General features: G+C 41.4%; 1 protein-coding gene across 2 annotated transcripts in view; it reads left to right on the top strand.

Annotated features, from left to right (window-relative positions):
- The window catches only part of Kcnab1 (potassium voltage-gated channel subfamily A member regulatory beta subunit 1), a 394,129-nt gene that overhangs the window by 222,872 nt on the left and 144,194 nt on the right, over positions 1 to 27,063 (top strand). The gene's annotated exons all lie outside the window — the stretch shown is intronic.

Genomic DNA, 27,063 nt, shown 5'->3' with positions numbered 1-27,063 from the left:
GCATGAAACCGTCCTTTGAAGAATAACAAGTGATCATCAGCTCATAAAAACACATATTAGAAAGTAATCAGAGCGGGTGGTCCCTCTGGGCAGAAATGGGAATGCTTCTTCTGCATGGCTTAAGTTGCAACACAAGTATAGTCATCTAAATGAAAAATAGTTCAACATCTATTTCATTTAAAGCACCTTTATCGTGACTGCCAGACAATAGGTGTCAAAGAGAGAGGGGAGGGATGGAAGCCAGGAAAAAGCTAACATCAAAGCTATATATCAGACACAATCCGTTCCTGGTGAAGACATGGACTGTCCCCTCCAGAGATGACAGACAGTGAAGAGACCTGAGAAACGTAGACCTCTGCTGAGAAAAGAAGAGAAAATCATAAGTGTTTGTTGTCCCAGAGACAGAACACTTGCCCTACAGCTATGCTGTAGGATAGACGAGTTAAAAGCAGGGCTTTGGGGAAATGTAGCCTCAATCTGAATTCTGACCCTGTTACTCACATTGTGACTCCAGGGGGCCTAACTTCTGTGCTTCTCACCGTATGAATTGGGAAAAACTGAGTTGAGTTCCTTGATGTGGTTTGAAACAGGTTTGCCCCCCAGGGTTTGTATGTTGGGGTTTGGTCCTCAGTGTGGTGGTTTGAAGTAATGGAACTTTTCAAAGATGGGTCTAGTGGGAGGTGGTTAAGTCACTGGGTACATCCCCCTGTAAGAGATTAAGGTAGCTCTCATGGGACACCAGTTAATTTCCAAGAAAATGAGTGGTTATGGAAGTGTAGGCCAGAACCCAAATTGATGTCTGGCTCCCTGTCTTGTGCAAGTTTCCACTGCAGTGCTCTCCATTGCCAGAACTCCTCCCCAGAGGCTGAACCATGGGGCCACCTGATGTTGAGCTTTCTGTCTGCAGAACTGTGCACTAAATAAGCTTTTTTATATACTACCCAGCCTCCAGTACTTTGTGTGAAAATGGGAAATGGATGAATACAATGGTGATAGTGGTACTTACTTCATAGGGTGGTTGAGATGCTTAAGGAGCATAGGCAATGTCCTCAGTGTTAATTTTCATATCTGTACAGAGTAAAACTGCTGACAAATGAGTGTGGAGGTTCATCTTCACCCTGACCTAAGAAAACACTAATTTCCCCTGAGCTCCCTTTAGCCTCACAAAATGTTAGCATTATGAAGGCATTTTAATTCCTCCAATTCCTATAGCATTGCACCCCTTTTCCAGTGTTTATTTTTATATATCTGCATTTTTCTCAGTTGAAATCACAGTGATTACATGCTTTCATATTCAGATATTTTCTTTTCATTTGCCTTTTAGTTTAGGATCCTGCTGTTCTGTGCATTGTACTCTTTTGTTGGAGGTGATTTGGGGATGGCCTTGAACTAGGATAAATCAAAGCCTTTTACCAAAACAAGTCTGAGCTCTTTCATCTTAAATTTCTACTCACCAGCGTGTATTAGCTTGTAAAGTATTTGACACTGGCTTCAGCCTTTCAAAATGAATTCAGATAGACAGGAGTTTACCTCACGGATGCAGATCAGAGTAATCAAGGCAAACAAGTTTTTAGAAACTGCAGATATGAAATTGCACAGATTGCAGAAGTCTAAGGAGTGAACCCTACAGCCTGAAGAGATAGACTCACTGTAATAAAAAGCAATAGACTTGCGTCCTGTTGAGAACAGAGCCAAAAGGTACAACTGGGAGATAAAAGAGTGGAGAAAGATACTACCAGCAACAGGAAAACAGAGCACTAGGGCTATTTCCAAACCAATGCCTTCCCTGAGCAATGGAGACATGAAGTTTTTGTTTGGGGAGAATATGCATATTCATATAGGAAATAACTTTGGCTGGGCACATCCCCGAGCATGCTCAGTTTAAGATTATAGTTCAAGAAAGAAAACAATGGGCATATATCTAGGCATGCTGTACTCAAAGTAATTCAGCACATTTTCAAAAGATTAACATGGAGGAGACAAACACTTGTGGCTGTGCTCAGTTCGAGGTCATGCAGATGGAACACAAAGATTACCGGGCATACTCAGTTCAATATTATAACGAGCCAAGTTTACTCTAGGTTCCTAAAAGAAGGAGTTACGGGGCTTGATGACCTAAGTTGGTTCTTGGCAAGTTGTTCCAGTCTTAGCTGGAACAAAAAAGGAGGGAGCACTCAGAAAGTGTGTTAATGTGGAAGTCTGTACCCAAAGGTGCTTGTCTTGTTTATCAGCTAACATTACTGTTCGAAATGGCTGGAATAGACAGAAAAAAAATGCTTCTCTTTTTAGCCTTTCTTTTTCATTAATAATTGGTATTTTGTTCTACACTTGGCCTTAGACATAAAAGTGAATAAAGAATGTAGAAGTTTTTGGCCCTCAAGAAGTGGTTAAAAATCCTTATAACTGATACACAAAGATCACAATATATATGTACATGCAATATGGCATTTCGTGAATATTGAAGATGGAAATGGCAAACATTTGTGGCTTGCTTACAGTTTCCTTTTTGAGACTTTTCTCTTTTCTTCCTTCCTATAGCATTAAAAATAAATGGGATAACCAGGGGATTTAGCTGAGTGGTTCCACTGCCTGCATCACAAGCATAAGGTCCCAAGTTCAATCCCCAGTACCAAAAATAAATAAATAAATAAATGGGGTACAGAGTCAACTTCGAATACTTGTAATTGTTAATGATGATGCATCAACTTGATTGGCTTAAGAAACATCCAGCAAGGCACAGTTCTGGCTCTGTTTGGGCAGGTCATGTATGTGGGACCATGAGTACCATGTATGGTTCCTGTTTTTTTCCTCTTTAGCATTATTCCCATTTTCTGTTTCCTGGCTGCCTTGAACTTGCTTTCCCGTTATCTCTGCCTCAGAGCCTCTAATCATGGACTGAATCCCCTGAAACCATGAGCAAAATTTAACCTTTTTCTTTAAGTAGTGGGTGTTGGGTATTATGTCCCAATAACAGGAAAGCTGAGAAATACAGTAATTTTTAAAGAATGATGCTAAAAACAATATGGTGAGAAAATATGAAATTATGTACTTATTTGCTGATTTATCATCTGTCTTCTAGTTTGCAACAATAAGGACTGCTTCTTAACAACAGGGACATTCGTTTCCATCACCACCTCTGTGTTGCTGGTGCCTAGAAAAGGGCTGAGCCACAATAGATGCTCAATAATCATCTCTTAAAGAATTGGAAAATAAAATTTAGAAATAATTGGGAAACACAGAATTTCAACCTCTAAAGTTGCAGAGCTTGATAAAGTTGCAAATGATAGCCCCAAATGGAATGGCAACCCTGCCCACGGGCTGCCATCTCTCAGCAGCCACAATATCCTCCGAGGTCATCTAAAGGAGAACTCCAAATCAGGAATTGAGAATTTCCAGTACCTCATTACGTTCAGTGGCCAGAAAGAATTAACACTCCTGCCTACAGCACAGATGCTGTATTTCCACCTGAGCCCCTGTTCACAGGCATTATTTAGAATCAGTACCCACTGGGAGAGACATTTAGTATTTCTGTGTCTTAAATTTTGTTTTAATAACATTCAAACAGGGAAACCACTTTGCTCACTGTAAGCTCCCATGCAATTTATAGGTTCTGTATGTCTTATTTCAAAGTATTGCATTTAAAATTTCAACCACACAGTTGCCAAGAAGAATATTCTTTAGCTCCTAAGGATAAGCAAAAAGTTACCAGAAGAAAAGGACCTGTGCTCTGGAATCTTGGGAAAGAAACAGAAAGTCATCGTGTCCCTGATTAATCCAATAACTGAGCTCATGGACTTGATTCACAAATTTAAAATGGAAAATTTTCAGAGATTTTTTTATAATGCACACAAGTTCTTTCCATTAGTCATTAGTACTTTTAGCAGCTCCCCTCTGTTGTAAATGGCATCTCAGAGATGTCCAACTATCTTAACGCAAACCCTTTACTTATAAAACAAGCTGTCTGGAGAATATGAAGAGGCAATCTCCCTGTCTGTGCTCCCCAGTCGATAATTCAAAGTTATAGCTGGTGCCGTTTTAGTAGTTGGCATTTTGAGGATACTTTTCATTTTCCTTGACAAGTTGCCAAATGCAAATGGATACAGCAGCAACATTATGAAGACCTAAGAAGGATCCAGTGTTTAACCTTTCTTCTTCATTCAACCCTATCTTGCACACTGTGGACAAGTGCGCCAAAAACACAAAGGAACCTCGTCATAAATACACTTACAAAGCTAAGAGATCGTGCCTTTTTTTTTTTTTCTATTCCTGAAGGGGAATGACCTTTTCACAAATAATGAACAAGTCAAAAAAATGCATGTGGCAAAATTTCCCTATAGGGCCCCTTTCCCTATCCTAAATCCCCAAACCCATCAAAGCTGCTCTGAGGTTTTTGTCTGTATGCATATTTGGTTTCCTGCTGTGAAACCTAATTTCTGCTTGTAAAATGAACAGTTCTAAGACTCGCAGGTATCACAGAAAATAGAGGGCAGAAATGGATAAGGTTGCCAAACTGAGCAAGTAAAAATACAGGATGCCCCGTTAAGTGTGAATTTCAGATTCTAACGACTGATACATTTTTAATATCATTACACCCTACATGTTGTATGAAAGATAGTTACACTGGAAAATTAGTCTGTCTGAAATCCAAATTTAACTGGGCGTCCTGCACTTTATCTAGGTCTGGAGGAGGGCGTCTGGGTAAAGAGCATTTCCCCTTTCCCCCAGTATCTGAGCAAGTGAGGCTGGATCTAAAGCTACCTGGAGACATATCCAGGAGTGACCAGAGTGTCTTAAGATGAGCCACCCTTCTATCCTTTGTTGTTGTTTATTTTTGTTGTTGTTGTTGTTGTTGTTTGGAGGAAGATTTACCATTTGCTTCTTTTGCAAGTAAAGTTTGACTTCTAATAGTAGCATGGGGAATGGAAAGTGCAGCCAGTTCAGGGCCAGCAAGCCTGGGATATAACTCCGACTTTCACATTTATTCACAGTATGATCTCAGACTAATTAACACACACTCAGTACCAAGGGTGCTAAGTACCTGTTCTGTATATTCCCCAGGTTGAAATGAGAATTAAAGAGGAAATAAAAACTACTATCACATCAGGGTACAAGTCAACTGTCCAATGACCCTCCATTTCCCACCACAGTGTGTGCCCCCAGAAAAGGGAATGCTAGACCGTTATAGCTCCAAGATTCCTGGCAAAGGATTGCTAGGTAGATTTTCTTGCTCTTTCTTTGTTTCCTTCTTTAATATTTTTATTGCTATATAACTTATCTGTGGTAAAATGTGCAATTCTTCAATGTACAACTTGATACATTTTTACTGTGCACTCACACATGTACCACAGGGAAGTCAAGATCTAGAACATTTCCATATGCCCGTAACTTTCCCTGAGCTTCTTCTCAGTCAGTACCATCTGCCTAAAGGGAACAATGATTCTGATTTCTACTAGCATATATCAAACTGTTCTTGAAGTTCATATAAAAATACAGGATGCCTGGTTAAATTTGAATTTCAGATTCTAACAAAATTTATGCAAAAGGTATCCTTTTGTGGCTAGCTTCTTTCACATAGTATATTCTATGTTTGAGATTCATTCATGTTGTCTTGCATATTAGTAGTTTACCTTTTCATCCCAGCCTGATATTTCATTGTATAAATACAGCACAGCTCATTTATCCATTTTATGGTTGGTAGACATTAGGGTTGTTTCCAGTTTGAGACTATTATAAGTAAAGCTACCATGAGCATTTTTTACATACCTATTTGTGAGCACATTTATTCCCTGCTCTTACACATGTAAGAGAAACATATGTATTCACTTCTTTTACATGTGACTATCTAGACTATAGAGTATTTTATGTTCTCACTTTCTCCAATCCTGTGTGAATCAAAAGTCTATAACTTGGGTGGTAAACTTGCAAATGTATGTGTTTGAAAAAAGAGGGAAGAAGAAAGTTAGAAAGCAGAAAAGGAAGAAAGTAGAGCATATTTCCTTTACCAAACCTAACAACACCTAAATGCATATTTCAAACTGAACTTTTTGTGTAGGAGAGGCCCCTGAATTTAGGGAAACATCTTCGTTAACACTGTTTAGAAAACAGAATCCATGGAGAACTTTGGACTGTATATACTTAGTCACCTATGAGCAAAGTACTTAAGTTTAAACAAATGTCATTTAATATAAGAAGAAAAAACTGTAGTTTTTTATATACAATTTATACTCAAACCTGCACATTTATCTTACCTCGGTCTTAACAATACTTTTTTCAGTTTTCAAGCTGCTAAAGCTATCACATCATAGCTCTTCACTTCTTACAAATATAAAAATACAAACAAATCAGTTTAGGAGGAGGAAAGATATATTCTTACAAATATAAATAGCTCTTCACTTCTTACAAATATAAAAATACAAACAAATCAGTTTAGGAGGAGGAAAGATATTCTAAACGTCACCATTAATGTTGTTTCCATTCTGGCAAGAAATAAGCTATACTGACTTTTATGAAAAATAAAATTTTATAAAATAGGGAGAATATAAGGCTTTCACTTTCTACCCCCATGGGCAGTTGATGCCTTTTGCTGCAATGCCCCAGCACAAGCCCACAGCACCCCTCCTGTGCTCTCACATGGGAGGAGGCAAGGGGCTGCCCCTCAGCTGGGTTACTGCTTGCACTCGAACTCCTCTGATGTCAGCACTAATGTACTGTGGTATTGGAGCTGCTCACAGAAGCAGGTTTGTAGGGCTGAGTCAGGAGGGAGAAACAGAGCTCACCAGCACAAGCGTGCTTTGAAATAAAGGTCTAAGAAATTCAGAATGTGCTTGGAAAGTACAGTAACTTATAAATCATAGACAATGGTTTAAGAGAGATTCAATTTAGGATTTTTTTTTTTACTTTATGATGGTATAAAACTAATATGCACTCAGTAGAAGCCATACATCACATTTTGAATTGTGAGCCTTTTCCTGGCTAATGTCCACAGTTAAGATATTTTCTCATGATGCAGCAGCAGTGTGGGCCATTGTTCCTGGTCAGCGACTTGATCACAAGGGTGAACAGCTGACACTCTACAGTGGCCTGAGTTGCTAAGCTAGGATATCCAGTAGGTTGCATGTATTTAATGCATTTTTGGCTTATAATATTTTTAAATTCAAATGGGGCTATCAGCATGTGATTCTATCATAAGTCAACAAGCATCTGTTTTATGAAATGTATTATTTGGCCTGCAAATATTTTTAGCAATAAAATAATCAGTGATGCCAACAGCCCAGTAGTAGGATTATAAGATTAAGCCCTTAGGGGACATGTTTAAAATGCCCCAGGGCACTAAGAGGAATGAGGGTTCTGGAATAGTGTTTGTTCATTCAAAACACATCTAGCAGAAACTGGTCTATGAGATTGAAATAGGTCCCTGGAAAGAGAGGGAAACATGGTACAAAAGAAGTCAAAAGGGTTGGTTCTCTAGAATTAGACCTCTAGAATTAGACCTCTCTGAATACTTCCTGTCCTATCCTCTCCCCTCAAGAAGTCAATGGAGGCAGCAGACTCAGGTTCAAATCACAAACTTGCCATTTACCAACTGTGTGACTTTGGGGCATTAACTTCTTGCACTTCACTTTTCTTATCTTAAAAAGATGTAATCAATAGTGGCCACCAGAGGATTGTCTGGAGGGTGAAATCAAATGCAGGAATCAACTCCCCCCAGCCCTTCTCCATTCTGTTCTTCTGTTAAAATAACCTGCGCAGGTCAATAGCCATCTCTTCCTCTTGAGATTATCTTGCATGCTGTCACTGGTATTTCAATTCCTCAGACACAATTTTACTTCGAGAAAAACAAGTGCCTCCGACTAGTATCTTCAACAAACATGCTTTTTAAATTTACAGAAATGCAATCTGAAAGAAGGGAGTTCAAGGCACATTTTCCCCATGTTTAAAAAAAGCAGGGGGAATTGGAGCTTGAATTTACTGTAATACTAATCAATTTTAGTAAAAGCCAATTAAACCTTCCCCTCCATTTTCACAGAATTTCACAAATAATAAATACTGAGCACAGCCAATAGGTGTTGAAATGAAATGTGATGGTCAGCCCAATTCTACATGTCATATAAGCAGAACCCAAACCAATTTTTCTCTCAAAAATGACTTCAACTACCAGAAGGTCATGGGGTGAGCATGGTGAATCTGTAAACCTTTGCTCCTTGGGGAATACAGAAAATGCTTGCAAACTGAATTTATCCCAGCAGAGTGTTTATAAAACCTTGTGATTCTTTCATTTTTTTCTTCCTTTATAAGCAAATTTCATCATTTACCCAAGCAGGCCTGGGGTTAAAGAGAATTACCTGCAGATCCCAGTCTAAAGAATCTCACTGCTCTCGGGCAAACCAGAACATACAGCTATTTACTACATGGTATAATGTGCAATGGGAGGTTGGATGCAACGGACGGGGAAGTATAGAAAGAGCATTTCAGAGGCGGGAATTTCCTCATGGAAAAGAAGTAAAATTCTTGGAGAGTGACATGAATAGTAGAATAACAGTGTGGCCTTGAGTAAATTACTTAATCTCTGGCCTAAATGAGGTCAGCCGTAAATAGGATAACATTATCTATCTTCATAGAGTCCTTTTAAGGCAGTTCTCAAATTTGAAAGTACCCCAGAATCACCCGGAGGACTTGTTAAGGTAGAGCAGATTCCTGGGCTCAATCCATTGATCCGGTTTCGGTCAAGAGTAGGCCTCTACCATTAGCAAGCTCTCAGATGTTACTGATGTTGGTGGATTAGATTGGATTAACCCCTGGGTTAATACAAGTGCTGAGCTTAGAACAACTCCTTGCAAATGGCAAACAGTAAGTGTGAGTTATTTATGAGCTTTTAAGCTGGGTTTAAATGGATACATAGGAGTTCTCCAGGTGGAGGATGATCCTCCCAGAAAAGTTACTAGGCAAAGAAAACCAGAGAAATATTTCCGGGATTCAATAGATTTGGTGTAGCCAGAATATAGAATACTTTAGGACTAGCCTGGCAGAGAGCATTAGAGGACAGCTGAATGGTTTGATGAGCCTGTGCTATTACAGTTCTCTTCCTGTTGGTGTTTCTCTGGGACTACTAAGGGTGGGAGCCAGGTGTAGGCATCAGCATATGCCAGGCACACAGTGAACATTCAGGAAATGCTTGAGAGCTGAGTGCACATAAACAGAAAGGTAAAATGTGTGTAGGTTATTAAAGGCCAGCACTTGACCAGTTAGTAACCTCCTAACTCAGAAAACACAGGCAGCCCTGAGTTTCTTAGGCCAAACACAAGATTTCACAGCAGCTGAGCAGCTGAAACTGTCTTCTTTCATTATTTCATCCCAACAGAACAGGGCAAATCCTCAAAGCAATTTTGTCTACTGCAAAACAATTACAGCCTGATAGGGGAAGGATACCATGAAAGGCTTGGAAATTTCCAGAGAGCCACAGTATATGAAATCTGGACAGATTTAATCACCCTTGTTGTAGCCAATCCTTAAATGGGGAGCTTAATCTCTTTTTTGTTTTCTGTAAGGAACAAATTGGAGAGGCTTCCGGAAATGAGAGTCAAGGCCTCCGAACTGGAAAGATCTCACTACCGAACGAAATGAAAATGCAAAATGCAGGTTACAAAAGCTGAAGGGCATTTTAGATGTTTATATCCTCTAAATTCACGCTTGAAGATAAAATGTAAAGTGATTGCATTTGTCACAGGATAACAGGGAATTTTTGTAAAAAGAAAAAAAAACACTCAGTGTGTATGATAGGCTATCTTGTCAGGCTGTGTGATGAAGTTTGTTTCCATCTTTTCAATATGTATCTGAGACTGAGTGTGACCTCCACAAGATGAATGTCACAAGTCTACATGTAAGGCTCTTCATGGCCATTGGCCTGGGACCAAAGGGCCTTTCTGTGTTCAGCCTTAGCAAACAGAAGCAAACACAATTTAACTTACTCCGGTATTGGTCAGAGCAGGGAGTCCCAACGCTCTGATGAGCACAGACCAAACGAGGGACCAGTTCCCTAACGCTGCTTTGTGAACACAGAGTGGCTCATGGGAAATCCAGAAGAAGGGAAACTGCAGAGGGCCAAATGGCCAGGGTTAGATTCTAGGTTCTGCCTTGGGTCACTTAATCTCTCTGTGCCTCAGTTTCTTCATCTGTACATTGGGGCTGATAATAGTGCTTACCTTACAGTGTTGTGAACGTTGAGTGGGTTAGGTCTTAAATGCCACCACCTAAAAGGCAATGCCAAGATACCTACCAGCTGAGGGGCCCCAGGAAGTTCACTTAACCTCTCTGGGTTTCAGTTTTCTCAGAAAACAAGATAACAGAATGGATGTATCTCTGAGAGGTTTCCTGTTCTTAACCACTGGATTCTGTGCCTTGGCTGTGAATGTTCTGTTGTGAGGAACAGACTGACTTTTGTCTTCTCTCGTCACTAATTTTTCCATGAATTTCTGAGCTACTTCAGCCTTGAATTATACCCTAAAAACATGCCATTTGCTCAGGAACCTTGATTTGCTCATGAGTGAGCAAATCACAATGAGTATTTGTTTACAAACATCACTTTTCAGAAGGAACACCAATAGTGAGGTGTAATTCCTGGTACAAGACAGCTCCAGTCCAAAAGCCTTATGGAAATTGCAGCAGAAATATTGGCCTCTATGTTTGAGGGGCAGAGACCCCATCTACCTTTGCCACTCCCACTAGAGAGAGGCGCAGGTACAGAGGTGGATGGCACAGGCATCAGCCTCAGTGAGTTGGGTGTGATTTCATATACTCTGGCTCTCTAGAGTTGGATATGAGTAGTCTTGGCCAACCTACTCAACTGGAGGAAAACCAGGGTGCTGTTAGCAGAAAAGCAGACAAGATTTCTGGGTCAGGAAAAACAAACAAATAAAGAATTGCCCACCACCACTTGTGACAAGGAGATAAGAATACTTGGGAAAGGGGAACACAGAGGAAATCCAGGCTGGTTGCTCTGTTTCGTGGGAGGTGGGAGGCCTGACTTGGCAGGCAGAGTCAGCTCTGCAGCAGCCTCTCCAGAGCCCAGCACATCTAGTCAGAAGCAAGGAGCTGAGAAAGTTGACAGGTGAGTTTCACCAAAAGAAAGATACACCTAAAAGCAATGGAAAGAGGCTCCCTGCAGAGGGGACACCCTGCAGGTGTGACATGAGAGACAGTAGCAAGGAAAATTTAAACTGTGCCAGTCTGAGAAAACAGCTTTTCATACTCATTAGTTATGGAAAGAAAGGCACAGTGAAGATCCCAGAAGAACAAGCTGAGCTCCTGGAAAATGCTGAGAAAAGCTGGTTTATTCTCGGAGTGTTTCCCTATTTTTATAACTTACCTCAACTCTTCTTCAGACGAGAATGTCTGCTCCCAGTCGTGTTGCGTGGAGAGGCTGTCTGCGGACATACATGGGAAGGTCTTCAGGGACGTGCTTGGGGAGGTGATGGCGAGTGTGGCAATTAGCCCACCTGGCTCGGGGAGCAGGCTGATTACCGAGCACATGGCCTCACAGGCCATCTGCATCTTCAGAACACATTTCCAAATGAAAAAGCAAAAGAAGCTGATTACGAGGCAAATGGAATTTCTGTACCCAAGCTGTGAGAACAGACCTGGGGAGAGGAGTAGAGACCACAAACTCAGCTCTTCAGAATGTGAATGCTCTACAGTGTAGGAGTGAAGGTTGCTCATGTTTGAGTCTGTGAGTTAGGGCATCTCCAAGGTCCCAGAACAAAGAGCAAGGAGGTGGGAGTAGGAGCCGCTGTTCTAAGGCGTTGCTCTGACCCTTAAAGTCCACTCAGAAAAGGCAGACAACATCTGCACACATTTTGAAGGAAGACCTCAACCTTGCTCAGCCGAGAGCTTTGCCCCTTGGATTTGGACATTGAACTATCTATGCATGGCTTGGATGTTTCTGGAAAAACCTCCTCTTAAGGCTGGATTTTCTCTCTCTTCTCAGCCCTTCGTGTGTCTGAACCCTACCCACTCTATGAATCCTTCTCTGGGCACAGTGGTATCATTCATTCCACACATAATGGAGTTTTTTTCACTATTGTCCTTCTTATATGCATTCACCTTGCTTTCCCAGTAGGGCCACTGTATCCTACAGAGTAGCATCCTTGACTGGTTCATGTTGGGGTCCCTAAAAACCAACACGATGACTGGCAGATTGTTGATACTCAAGCAGTGTTTATTGGTTGGATTTTCTCTTGCCTTAAAGCTAGCTTCAAGCCCAGGGACCAGGAAAGTCAAGTGCCGCATTGGCTTCAACAGAACCCAGGAGCAAAGGGAAAGGACTTCCCTCGAAGAGCACATGAGGGAGAAAGACAGTGGGATCCATCCTGGAGTCAAAGGCTGGCTCTAACCATTCTGCGGAAAATCCCCACAGATATGGAAGCTCCTGCCTATAGGGATCATGGTTGTTACAGGATTTATGGCCGGCTAGTCCCTAGGAATAGTTCAAAGGGATTTTCTGAACCATATGTCATTCAACAAATGTTTAGTAGGCCCTTGTTACATTGGAAGATCTGCTTCAAGCACTCGGCTCATGGCAATGAACAAATCCAACAAAACCCCCTGTCCTTTTAGGGCTTATATTACAGTCACGGGAGAACAGATAATAAGATGAGGAGAATGTATAGTATGTTAGGCAGTGTTATATATTCAACATTAGATAGGTTCAGGGATTGGGCAAGATGCTAAGAATACCACACACAAAAAATAGGTATGGTCCCAGCTGTTGAGGAACAGAATCCTCTGACAGAGACATCAGCTTCCAATAAATTCATTAGCATAGGAGACAGAAAAGGTTTATGCTATAAGAGAGCTGGGAGTGTGGAAGATACTCAGTGTTTAATGGCAAGCCATGGGGTTGTGGAATTTTGCAGCCAAGCGGTGATAGCTGAGCTAGTTGGTTAAAGGATGGAATCTCAGCAAAAGGAGGAAAACCATTTTCAGCCGAGAGAACATGAGAGCTACAGTCGTATGACAATTGTAGAGAAAGAGACTCAGTGCCAAGACCGTGAAGGAATTTAGCAAAGCTGCAGGGGTGGGAAGTGAACTGCTGTGGGGACGGGAGTGAAGCTTCCGGTGTGGGGAGGACAGAGCACTCACTCACTTGCAAGGCTGCGGGGTGTTGCTTACAGGCAAGTGTTTCTGCACTGTGTCCTCCAAGGGAACATAACAAGGGTCTTGTCACAGGTTTCCTTAACAGGTTCTTCAGAAAACGTATGGGCCTTCTCATCAACTCAGCGGATGCTTTGGGAGCTAGACAGCAATAACCAGATTGGTCAGAAACCCAGACTAGGAAAGGATTTATTCAGACAGGGAGCAGTTTCCCAGGGCAGGAAATGCAGGGGAGTGGATCTCACCCACTGCTGCCACCCAATTCCTGCTCTGCTCATCCAACCTCCTCTTGTCTCTAGAAAAGATGAGACTGGTGAGACCCGTTCGCTAACCTAGCATGTGATGAGGTCCCCCAGACTCAAAATATTGCCCCTTTGGCCTTACAAAGATGTGTCATATTTCATTACAGATTTATCACTTCAGCTGGGGGGGAGGCAAGTGCAAACTCCTGAGGAAGCCCGGCTTCAGGTGTTTTCATCAGGGTCCTCTTCAAATTCCGCTCTCTGGAAACCCTTGTGAGTATCAGACCTAAGCTTGGCGACACGATTTGGGCCACTTTGATCCACTTTTAGAATGAATAACCACTCTGGCTTGCCCAGAACTACTCTCCTTTAGAAAGAAAGCCCCACATTCTAGAAACTCCTCAACCCTGGGCAAAGTGGGTCAGTCGGTCACCATACCGTGGGCCATTTTGCTCCTTTCCGATGACATCGCTGTGAGTATAAACCCTCCCCATCCCACCTCGGTAGCTGGCAAAGTTAGATCTCAAGCTCTTTCTATGAGTTCTGGCTCAAGTCAGGGAAAAAATAAGCCCTCAACAGCTTCCGTTCTCCAGAAAAAGGTCTACAGATTTCAACATGCTAGCCAAAAAGAAAAAAAAAATTATTCTCAGTTTGATTGCTTCGCCAGATGATAGGCAACAGCAGAGGTGGGTGGTCTCCAGGATCATTATTCTGCTCCCGAACTGGTTTTGAGCCTTGAGGCTCTGCCACTTGACGGCGCCAGGTTTCCAGGCAGGGATGCCACAGTCTGTCACCCTCAGGACCGCTTTGAATTCTCCTGTTCTGACAACTAGACAAGATGTTTTTTGAAGGATGTTTCATACATGGGTGGTTTGTTTTCAGGATAGACAGGCCCCAGAGTGGATTTGTTTTAGGAAATACTGTATGTCAGGGTCTGGTCTGTATCCTATTTGAAGAGACTACCTGAAGGGTTACAACGTTAAACATTTTTTTGTCCTGCAATTTAAATAAGTGCGCTGACCTTTTGCTGACAATGGCTCATGTAGACTTGAAAGGAAGCCTGTAGGAAAATGGATGAAACCCTGAGTAGTTAAAGCTGATACAGCCTTGGCTTCACCTCGAGCTCATACAGGGTACGATGGAGTGACTAAGAAGGTTATAATAAACCTCTAAGATGAACTACCTGCCTGAAAGTGCTGCTACTGTGCAGCCCTATAGAAAAGGAGGGATTTGAGGCAAGTCCAGACTCTCCCTAGCCTTGTTACCCACTCTCCTTCGGTTCTCGCAAAGTTCAGACTCCCAGACCAGTGATAGTTCTAGAAGTAGTTTGCTCTTGGAGAAATGCACAAAGGAAAAGTAGAATACGAAAGGAAACCAATCTTCCGGGGAAGCAGAGTTAGGAAGAAAGGAGAGAGTGATATGTCAAAGGAAATGTGTGGAAAGGAATCGGGAAGAGGGCATCTCCAGAGGCAGGGTGATCATGTAGCAGGTAACACAGCTGGATACCAAGGAATGTACTTTGAGAGGTGTTGGACAGGTTTCTTCTTTCATCTGTTTACTCTGGCAGAGGAAACACTGTCAGAAATTCTCTTTCACCTTCTAGATCAAGTTCAGCTCTTCTCAGAAAACTTCCATCTTATGAAAACTGCCTTGGAATAGGATAACATACATGTGAACGGGTTTGCCGGGCAGGTTTTATTCTACTAGCAGTAAAGCAGAGGTAGGTATGTCAGAAGGCTGAAAGGCATAGAAAAAAATGTGATGTCCAATACATATTGTCCAACTTCAACACCTTTCCAACACCGGTCCTATGGGAAGGTACAGCAAACAAAAAAATTGTTTTCCTTTGACTTTTCTCCTAACCAGATTCCTCAGGAATTAAATCTCAGTAACATTTGTACAAGTAGTTCTCTCCCCTGATGCCTCTCATGTTTTATAAGGCTTTGGCTTTTTCTGCCAAGGCCAAAGCACCAGTCAGTGGCCTTTGGGGCTTCCTAAGCCTCAGGCTTTAAGGGAGGCACCAAATTTTAAGCACCTTGTGCTCTGAGAAAGCTCAGAGATAAGGATATTCTCTGGCTCTCATGGGCTACATCACTCACTGTCTCCAAAGCCTCCACAGCCCCCTCTTCCGGTCTCTGAAAGGCCTGGTTGGAGCAAATGTGTCTTCTAGATCTGTAGCTACTAGTCTAGAAAAAAGGATGCATCAGAAAAGGAGCCAGTTTTATTCTCCTTCAGACAAAAGAAGCATCTAATTAGATGGAAGAAATAGAAAATATTCAAATTAAAGATTTAGATATTGATGAAAAAAATTATTCTAATATACTTTTCAAAAGAGGACATTTTTAAAAAGTATTCAATTAGTTTAAAAAGTTAGATGAGGCACAATTACCAAATATGGCAGAAATGAAGACAAAAATAAATTATAGTAAAAAAATTCATAAAACAGTATTCTAGATAAGACCAGAAAATGACATATTAAGTGAACACAGCAGAGTAAATTCTTAAAATTTTTCAAAATGTTAGACTCTGTCAGAAGCTTATTCACTCTCATACATGGTAATTTCTCTATGCCTAGCTAATTAAGTAAAATGAATATTTTCTGTTTTGTGTATTTTACTTTAAAGATTGGATTTCCATTTTTTAATGTAGTTTTTCTGCTTGTAAAATAACTCAATATTTAATCACTTCTTTAGGCCTCTAAAAAATAATCATGCGGCCCTGCTTACTGCCTCCAAGCTTTTTAGCAATGGTTCCAATGATTAAACCATCACTCAAATGTCAAGTTAGATCCAATTACTCATTAGACACAGGACATTGGTTAAAGTTACCTCATATCTGAGGAAATCTACTAACTCTTTCACCAGATTGAGTCAGGCAGGTCCTTTGGGACACTCCTACCAAGTAATAGTGACCCTTTCCATCTTGGAGCAAACGGACAATCCCAAAGAAAAGATGAATCTGTGAAATGGGAATTAGAGGTACCAGGCCCAGCTTCCCTCTCATGTCAAGTATCCATCCTTTGCTGACCTTGAAGGATTGGCTCTTGTTTATTTACTACTCACTTACTTATAAAGATGGCCTGTATTCTGCCTTACAAGCTCCACGAAACTATAAACTCTCCTTTCTAAAACTGAAACATGGGGTGTGTTATAGGAGTTTGGCCAGGACAGATAAGATCAGGGCTGATATTGATGTAGGGCTGAGGTCTAGGGGTCCCAAGGGAATAGATCTAGGTGGGTACTGAAGTATCCTAGAACCACAAATGCCCAAGGGCAAAAGCCTTGGTGTTTTCTAGGGATTGCCCAAGGCCAAGCCAGGATTTCTGAAGATTGTGATCAAATCCCAGGGACTACACACAGAGACAGAAAGGAAGACAAACCTAAAGCTTAGAAGCCAAATAGAACTGAGGAGGGAATGCAGACCAGGAGCAGCAGGTGAGTGATGTACGGGCTTGAGATAGCCTCCTGTTCTCAGGTGCGGTATAGAACCCTGCCTTCCAGTTCAGGGCGTGCGTGGCCCCCTGCCATTACTTGGTACTTTAAGACATTTTGGTGGCTGTATATATCTTCCATCATATAGCTGCAGCGCAAGATCCTTAACTATTTTCTATTGTTAGGTTATAGAGATTGATTTTTAAGATCGATTCTTATTTTTAACGGTTTAGGGGTTTGTTTTTTTTTCAATTTTTTTTTTTTTTAATACCGGGGATCGAACTCCAGATCTCACTCTTACAAAGCAGGTGGTGTAACCACTGAGCTAAATGCCCGGCCCAGTAGATTTTTAAAAATAAAATGGCAAGGAAAACTACTAGGAAAGTTTGGATACATTAATTTAGAAAAAAAATATAGATTTTTTTTTTCACTAAAAACAATGTGGATGCTTTTAACAAGTTAGGGATATCTTGAAACCATTTGGGAAAATCAGTATTTAAATGAAGCAACACTGAACCCTGAAAAAGATATAAATGAACAGGCAAAATCTTGGTGTTATGTGCAGAATATGAACTTTTTTTTTCAAAACTAAGGATTGAACACGGGGCCTTCACACTGAGCTATTTTTATATATTTTATTCTTGAGACATGGTCTCGCTAAGTTCCCCAAATGATACTTGAACTTGTGATCCTCCTGCCTCAGCCTTCCAGCAAGCTGAGATTATAGGCATCTTCCATCTAGTTTGAATGTATATTTTTAATAAGACACACAATAGCTGGAAAACATAGTTTTGGTTGTTTTTTTTGTTTTGTTTTGTTTTGTTTTTTTAATTGAGTTTATTGGTACATTCATTACTGGGATCTTGTACCTCTACATGCCAGGTCTTGGTTCTCATCTTTTCCCCTTGTCCCCGCCCTCCCTTCACCCCTGCTCCCCTCCCCACCTTCAAACACTTTAATTCCATTTTTACATTTTCCCATATTTTTTCCCTTTTGCCTTATTCCCCTTTCCCTATCCTTCTCGCTGTCCCTACACCTTTGGTCCTTTTCTTCCTATTTCACATTGCTAATTGTCCCGTTAGGATCTTGAGTACTGTTTTAGGTTTTCACACCAGAGAAACTATTCAGTATTTGCATAAGTGTGACTTATTTATTTCACTTAGGAGTATATCCTCAAAATGTACCCATTTACCTATGAATGAATCTACTTTCTCATTCTTTATGGCTGAGTAGAAAAACCACATCTTTATCCAGTTTCCAATGGATGGGCAGATGGGCTGTTTCCAAGTTTTAGCTATTACACACTGTGCCGCTATAAACATGGGTGTGCATATATCACTGTGGTATGATTCTTTCACTTCTTTTGGAAAGATACCCAACAGAGGGATGGCTGGGTCAAATGGAACCTCTAATCCTAGTTCTTTGAGGTATCTCCATATTGATTTCCATAGTGGTTGCACCAGTCTGCACTCCCACCAACAATGGAGAAGGGTTCCTTCCTCCCCACAACTGCGCCAACATTTGTTATTGTGTGATTTCTTGATAGCAGCCATTCTTTATGGGGTGAGGTGAAATCTCAGGGTTGTTTTCATCTGCATCTCTCGAATGACCAGTCATGTGGAGCATTTTTTCATGTATTTACTTGCTGCTTTTATTTCTTTGAGAAATGTCTGTTCATTTCAGATGCCCGCTTTAGAATTGGGTTGAAAGACATAAATAATTAAAGATTAATGTGTAGCTATGTTGTCTCTGCCTGAGAATCTAGAAAATTGGTTCATGAAGCTCCAGGAATGTATCATGGATCACCTGGCATTCATGAATTGAAGTACAGAGATGGTAACCAGTCCAGGGACCCTGAATATACACTAAAAATAATAGGACGTAAAACCTTGTTTCTGGAGTTAAATCTATCTTTAAAAAATTGTTTCTGAGATAAGACTTGAATGAAGCCTTTAACAGGAACCAGGAAGGGAACTGGGACCAGAGTTCCTGGAAGACTGTGCAAGGCTCAGAACTAGGAAAGAGCAAAGAGCCTTATAGTCAAGGCAGAAAGGAAACTGGACCAATGGTCCTGCTTCTCATATTCTTGTCCTTAAACTTGATTTTTTTTTCATTGAGTTTATTGGTACATTTTAGGTTTACAGTACAGTTCATTCATCATTGGGATCTTGTACCTCTACGTGACAGGTCTTGGTTCTCATTTTTTCCCCTTGTCCCTGCCCTCCCTTCACGCTCTCTTCCCCTCCCCATCCTTAAACTTGATTAATGTTCCAACATTATGTGTCCCAATACATTGCAACGTAGAGCTGCCTGGCTTTTCCCGGCACCCTTGGAAAGTTCTAGTGTGCACTTGAATCAAAACTGCATTCCTGTGGAATGAACAAAGATTACACAATGGAAATTCCTGGGGAAGGACAAGGGGAGGATATCTAGGTAAATTTTTTATTGCTATTTGAGCAAGTATCTGTGGAAATAATTATGCCCATTCACCTTCTTTCAAATAGGAAACCCCAGAATAGGCTCCAGCTGCCTCTCATTCTGTGGCAGCTCCACCTACAGTTCCAATGATCTCCAGCAGCTGTTCACCAGCTGGCTGCCAAATCCCTTGACAAGCCCATAGGAGTTGAAGGCTTAGTATTCAAGCTCTTGGCACATCAGCCTCCGGCTTTGAAATCTGTCCTTTCACATCAGGGGCATTTAATGATTAAAGAATTTCAACTCTTGTAGCCCACAGGGGGTTGGAATTATTGGTGAGAGAGAGACAGACAGACAGACTGGGGTGGCCAGGTGGAGATGTTCTGTTAAGTTACCACCCCAGATGTTTCACTAAAGCCTGCAGTTTCATAAGTACCTGTCTCATGAGGTGATTCCGAAGATGTGTGATCTGACACCATGGCAGTTATGGGGCCCAGTCACACCATGGCCTCTCATGATGCCACAGGCCTTTGTAAATTCTCTCTGTTCTCTTTTCCGGGTGCAGAGAGTTCCCCTGGTCACTTCTTTGCTAGATTACAAGCAAATGCAGGCAGCATGGCCCGCTGAAGTGCAGGGAAACGGGGCAGTCTGGCCCCTTGGAAGCTCTCTGCAGAGCTCCTTGTAAATGTCAGCTCCTTGCCTGGCCATGCTCTTGGCTCCTTTGGTTTCCTTGGCTGCCCTCTCCTTAACTCTGCAAGGAGCCACTTAGAACAAGCAGATCTGACTTTCCTAGCCACTCTAATTCCCCCAGCTACTGCCTTTACGCATTCTTCTGGTCTAATGGTCCTTCCACAGATCACACACAGAGAGCAAGCTATTTACTTCAGTGGCTCTCAAAGTGTGGTCCTGGATCTGGAAACTTCTGAGAAAGGCAAATTTTCAGGCCCCAGCCCAGAAGTACATAGATTGGGGCCCAGCATCCTGTGCTTAATAAGCTTGCCAGGTGATGTTGATGCATGCCAAGATTTGATTATTTGCATTTCTAACAGTTTCCCAAGTAATCTGAATTCTATATATTGAAAACCATCAAGTTATTCTATACCAGGCCTTGGCAAACTGCAGCCAGTGGTCCAAAAATGGCCCACCATCTGGTTTTGCAAATAAAATTTTATTGGAACATGCCCATACCCAGTAATTTACATAGTGTCTGTGGCTGCTTGTTACATAGAGGTGAATCAGAAATCATATGTCCTACAAGTTGAAAATATGCATAGGAAAATGTTGTTGCTCTTTGCTCTACACAGAACTATCATGTTTGGGGGAAAAAAACTATATAACATCTTGACAAATAGAGTTTAGCCAAAGATAACAATAATAACACAACAGGGAATGGGCACTTGTATGTTTTTTCCAAGCCTGTAAAAGCAGCCCTGGCTGACATAAGAAGTCTCTGGTAGAGAGACCAGCTTGCTTTCAGTGTGTCCCTGGCCCACCTCGGATCCAAGGGTTAGACCAGTGGCAGAACTTGCAGGTTCACAGGCAGGGAAAGGCAGGGATGTCTGAGGTAGTCTAAATATTCCTTGACTTGAGAAAAAACTCTACAGATTCTTAAAGGCAGCATGTTCATGACTGTTCCACATCAACATGTTCATAAAATGAAAGGTTTTATGTATAAATCAAAGATGTTGCATTTGATTAGTATATCAATAATGGTGAACATTTTAGAGAGCAGGTGCCAAATTGCAACCCAAAACCCACTTAGTTATTACAAAGCGCCAACATTGCAATTCAACTTGAATACTAAGGTTTTAGTTTAGAAAAAAACTCTATGTTATCGTTTTTTGTCTTTAAAAACACAATCACACACATGCCATAAGTTCACCACCACTGATTTAGTCTCTCCTTTTGGGCGGGGGGGTGCCAGGGATTGAACTCCAGACCTTGTGCTTGTGAGGCAAGCGGCAGAACCACTGAGCTAAATCCCAGCCCCTACCACTAGTATAGTCTCTTAAAGAGTGTTTTAACTCTTCTCCTTAGCAGTCTAGAAACTCCATTTTTCTTTATTAACCTCTCATACAATGACTGACTATGCTTTCCCTGTACTTCCCAGTTGCAAGCTTTTCCAGAACAAGAGCAATCTGCAAATGGCTGAAAGTATCTTTAGAGCAGCCCTCCAGTTTAGACATGTCCTGTATCTGATACTCAACAAGGAGGCATCCTCCACCTTGAAAAGAAGGTATTTTTTCTCTGTCTTAAGAAATACAGGGAATGGCCATTCTGAAAGCAAATCCTGAAGGTCAAGTTAGAGCCTCTAAATTTGAATGCTGAAGTAGGAATCTCAGCCTTTTAGTTCTCTCTCTCTCTACTGGGGCGGCGTTGGGCGCATTTCTTACTAGCTCTTAAGAAAAGGTTTTTTCATCTATAAAATAAGAATCATCAGATCTGGAGAAGAGATTAATCAATGATATAATAAATTTCTAGCATGGCTTAAGGATTTTCAATCAACATTACCTTCATTTGTTCCTTTAGCCTGAAAGTAGTTTTCCTCTTATGTTTTAAGATTTCAGAAAATGTGTCAAAAATCAGAAAAGAGAGGCTTTTTTTTAAAACATATCGTGTTGCTTTAAGACTAAAAGAATTTCCTTAATTCAAAGAAAATGTTTCACTTATTCAAGAAAATGCGAGTAGCTGTCTTTGAAACTGCGTCTTCCTGGTTTAATGTCTCTCCAAGAGAAGAAGAATTGCTGGCCAGAGCACAAGGACCCCAGACATATACTTTCCATGGAAGATGAAAGCCATAATGTGACGGGGACACTAACAGACAGGCTTTCTGACCTGCCTCAGACAGTGGGCAGGCAGTGTCATTTTTACCTCAGGGCTCACTGAGAGGAAAGCGGCCCCAACAGAATTTTACTTTTTACCAAGTGTGATTTAGATGGGACAAGGAAGAAAGCAGAGAGAGTAATGGCACACAGGAGAAGGATGAAAGCACCCAAAGGTAATTACTAAGGAACATCTTAGCCTGTGTAGTTTGCTGGTGCTGAATAACTTATGGATCCTTAAAAGAAGAACCTTTGTGATCTCCAGAAATAAAATACCTAGTCACTAGGTGCTTTTTCACCAAGGTCTTTGCCCACGACTCATTCTCCCCCCCACCCTCTCTCTCTCTGGTAGCCCTGGGGATTAAATCCAAGGCCTTTCAAATGAGGTGCATTCTAGCCTCTTTTATTTTTCGAGACAGGGTCTCAATAAGTTACCCAGGTAAGACTTGAACTTGCAATCCCCCTGCCTCAGTCTCCTTTCATGCTGGGACTACAGGTGTGTGCTGCCATGCCGGTTTGTATGCGGTGCTTTGTATAAGAAATAGATCAGTTTTTTTAGAGAAAAGAACTAAGGTGTTCTTGGTATGTATTGTGAATTTGCATTCAAGTCAACACTCACTTTCACCTCCTCAGAGAGGACGTCTCATCTACTGTCTAAAGTCACTTCTCTCCGGCTACGTACCCAATGCACAGTGTCATCATGTGAACCTACAGTCACGCACTGCTTACAAACGAGGACATGTTCTAAGAAGTGTTAAGTGGTTTTTGTTCTTGTGTGAATATCAGAGACTGTACATACATAAATTCATATGGCTAAGACATCAGGAGTAGCATCATTTTATGATACCACCATATATACCTCGCCTGTTGTTAACCAAAAGACATCAGGTAGCACATAGCTGTTTATGGTGTATTTATCTGATTACTTGGGCAGTTTCTTCAACCAGAATAAAAATGCCAATGCCTTATTCACTACTGCCTTAATCCCCAAAGGCTAGAGCAGCACCTGACAGGACATCAATCAAATATTTGATCAATAAATTAATAAATCCTCCCAAAAAATTTTTTTAAATTTTGTTTCTGGGGAAGGGGAATCATAGAAAGATGGGAGGGGTAGGGAAAACATGGGAATTAAGGGATCAAAAATGATCAAAGGGATCATTTTTTGAAGGGATCAAAAATGCTGCATATATGCACCAATTCCCCAGAATGAATATCACTATTATGTATTGGAAATATAAACTAAAACAAATTCTGCTTAGAATATTCCATTGTAAAGGCAGGTTTCAAACCAACCCAAATTTGATAGTCTCTTATTTTAGAAAAACTTTCTCTGGGCTCATTATTATCATTCATTTGCTCATTTCTGATCTTTATGTCTTTTATTTCTAGCCTTGTTCAATGTAATAATAACAATGGGTGTCTTTTTCTTGTTCTCAATCGTAAAGGGAAACTTTCAACATTACCAGTAAACATTTATAGTACCACTAAACATTACAGTACCAGTAAATATGATATTTTCTGTAAGATATTTGAGATACCCTTATCAGATAAACAAAGTTCTTTATTTCTAGTTTGGCAAGTTTTTTAAAATCATGTATAAAGGTTAATATAAGCAAATACTTTTGCTATACCTATTGGGAAGATCTAGGATCTTTTTCTTATATTATCAAATGTTAAGCCATCCTTACATTCCGCGTGTAAATCCAGCTGAGTCATAGATTAACTTTTTTCATATTTTGCTAGAATTAATTTGCTAATATGTTACTTAGAATCTTGTCATCTATGTTCACGAGTGACATAGGCTGGTAACTTCCTTTTCTCATAATGTCCTTGTCCAATATTAATATCAGGGGTGTGTTGACCTTAAAAGATGAAGTGGGAATGAATGTTCCTTCTTTCTGTGTTCTGGAAGCTTGTGTAGGGTGTGCGTTATTTCTCCCTCCAGTATTTGGCTTCACGCACTATGGAAGTAAGCCATGCCGGGAGTTTTCCTGTGCTCCTCTCAGGGCTAAGGAAGCAGCAGATCATATCAAACCAGTTCCAGGGCCTGAAGAACCCAGAGCCTGGCTGCAGTACCTTTTAGGCCCAGTGTACTTCCAATTCACCTTTACTTTTGGGATTTGACTCTTCAGGTCCTAAACCAAGCTATATGATGCATTATACAGCCTTCTGCCATCATCCAGTATGCAAATTATATCCTCTTAACCTAGGAAGGATGTCAAAAGTCTTCTCCTTTGAAAATAAGCAGAAAACTTGGCCCCCTGCCCCACAGCCCTGAGCTAAAACAGCCCTCAAGTCCAAGCTCACTGATCTAGGTTTCACAGTTCAGGGATTCTGCACTGAACTGTTACCTGCTGATGCTTTCATACAGATACACTTTTATGTTTCTAGAATGCTTAGTTGCACAGCCTGTCTGAACTCCCTATACCATTACCAGATGTTGGTTTGTTTGTCAAATACAAAAGCAGATTAAAACCCCTGCATTCAGGTAAATTCTTTCAACACGGCTATTTGTGGTGGTCCCTTTCTCACTCCAGCAATACCGCTTTTGCTGAGAAACTTTGGTTCTCCTCAATGGCATCATGTTCAGAGCCACACTTGCTCTCCATCCCCTTACTTAAACTCAGAAGGCATTCTTGGGCACGCTCTATACAAGGTATGAGGAACACAGAGCATGGCTCACAATCTACTGCAGAGACAGACATCTAGATGGAAAATCTCAGCAGAGTAGGGCTTAGATTACAGAGGTAGGAGCCAGGGTTGTATCCGCAGAGAGACGGAACCGAGTCTACTGAGTGACACTGCCAAACGGGTTGGTTATACTTTAGTCTGGGCTCTGAAGGAAGAGCAGGGGTTTTGCAGCAGAGAGAAGGCGGAGAGGTGATTCCAGGCAAAGGGAACAAACAGTGAGTACAAAAAAAGGAAAGAGGGCCACATCTCAGGGCAGCATGGCACCCTGGGGAGCGCAGCGCACCTGTGGGAAAACACTGGCTCCAAGTACAGTATTTCAGGGAACTTAACTTTCTAAGCGTCAGTTACCTCCTCTGTAAAATAGCAGTAATATTTCAACCTCGTAAGACAGTTTCATTAAATGAGACTTTCCCTGAAAAATCCATAAAAAATAATATTTAGGACATAACAAGGCCTCCCTAAATACTAGCTTTTATTATTGGAGTGTACAAGGTAGGTGAAGAGGATGGTAAGGGATAGGAAACACAGATTTTGTTCTTAATCATTTTAGCCGATTATTTTCTGAAGATCAAATATTACCGGGGATATTCAGAGAGTGGGAAGGACATAGAAGGGAGTTAGAGGAATAATCACAAAAAGAAACTTCAGAACAGGCCCCACCAGGGAGGACTGTGGGATCCATGTCTAGTTGCCCACAGAGACTGCTTGGGAGGCAACGCTACCTCTGCTGGCTAAGGCTGAATTGGTTTAATAAGATACTGCTTTGTGGTTGTCCTAGGCACATCCTGTTTCTCTGGACAACCACACACACCTCCTCAACCCCACTGCCCGCTGTCCTTGGCTTCGCCTCCTTCTCCCTCGATGGCTGTTCAGATTCTCCTTCCTGCTGAGCCCTACTCCCTCTGTGGGACCTTCTCTTACTAACCCTGCCCCAGCAACCACAGTGCTGTTCCATCTTCTGTTTCCCCCGCTCTGCTTTATGTAATCATTATTTCAAACCCTTCTTCCTGGCAGCCCGTGGGCAGCCTTCCTCAGTGGAAGAGTCATTCTTCCCATCCCTTCACAGCACAACAGGAGATGTACACTTGCTTCTCAATAAACGCTTAGGAATTAAATAACAGCAGCCAGCATGGACTAAAATGAGTGCGGAAGTCTTATTACTAAGGAGGGTTGAAGCCGGGCTATTAAAAATAAAATAGCTGAGAAATATATGATTATTCACCTGCACAAATTGAAACCTGCCTTGAATTGCCACACTGAAAATGGTTGCCACAGCAGCACCAGAAAGATTTTTTTTTTAAAGGCTTTTTGTTATCTTTAATACATTTACTTTCTCATCCTGTAAGAAACCATGTCCAGGAGTCAAACAACTGGGTTTGGATCCTGATTCCATCCTTCCGTTTCTGCTCTACAGAGTCAGTTGACCTGTGCCGTGTTAATTAGACACCCATGAAACAGGAACAATACCTACCCTGCCTACTCTCAGTGAGAATAATGAATAAGGGAGGAATCAAATGAGACAGTGCTGCAAAAGTGCACAATTGTTTTACGGAGACAGGATTTAGCTTATGCTGGGGGAAAAAAAATGGAATTAAACATTCCGTTTTATCAGCTTCACTCTCTCCTAGAAGCTTCTAGAATGGAGCGCCGCAGTAAGCAGTGAGGGAGTTAGAAGAAGACAAATGTTGTCTCTGCCATGTTCTAAAAATGGGCCCCTAGGAATGAAGCCTATTTTCAAAGGTAGGGACCAGAATTGGCAGAGGAATTTGGGCTAAGATAAGAACATAAAGGCTTGGAAATGTTTCGGCGGGGAAATAAGCACACCATGTTGATTCTGGGCCGAGGAGAGATGAAGAGAGACATCCTCCTCGGATGACAAGTGCAGGGGCGGCAGCTGCCTCCACAGACATGTGTTAGCCTCCTACCTTGATTGAGGTAAGTCCTATGGGACTGAAAGGGAAAAGAAGAAGATAATGTTTGAGGCCCAGTCACACAGAGGAGTCCACCATATCTACCTCGTAGGGATGAAGTTAAGTCGCCCTGCGAGTACCAACTGATCCTTCGTCTGTGCACATTTCTGTTTGCCAGCTTCACTCTGTTCTCTTTGAGTCTGAGAAAGAATGCAGTAGGAGTTTCTGATACAGTGTTCAATGAAACTTGGAAATAGCCCAGGATATAAATGAACATAATAACTCTGTGTCAATCATGTAGTGTTACCGAAAGGGACTCAGTGCGACATGGAAATAACCATGACTAAATAACCAAAGGCTGCGATTTGTGAGATGTTTTAAATACAAGATCTCTCCAGTACTG

This window comes from Fukomys damarensis, unplaced genomic scaffold (genome assembly GCF_012274545.1).
Source record: "Fukomys damarensis isolate Sample0158 unplaced genomic scaffold, DMR_v1.0_HiC HiC_scaffold_37, whole genome shotgun sequence".
NCBI classification, from domain to species: domain Eukaryota; kingdom Metazoa; phylum Chordata; class Mammalia; order Rodentia; family Bathyergidae; genus Fukomys; species Fukomys damarensis.
The sequence above is the reverse complement of the archived record's forward strand: the minus strand, read 5'-3'. Positions and strand labels throughout refer to the sequence as shown.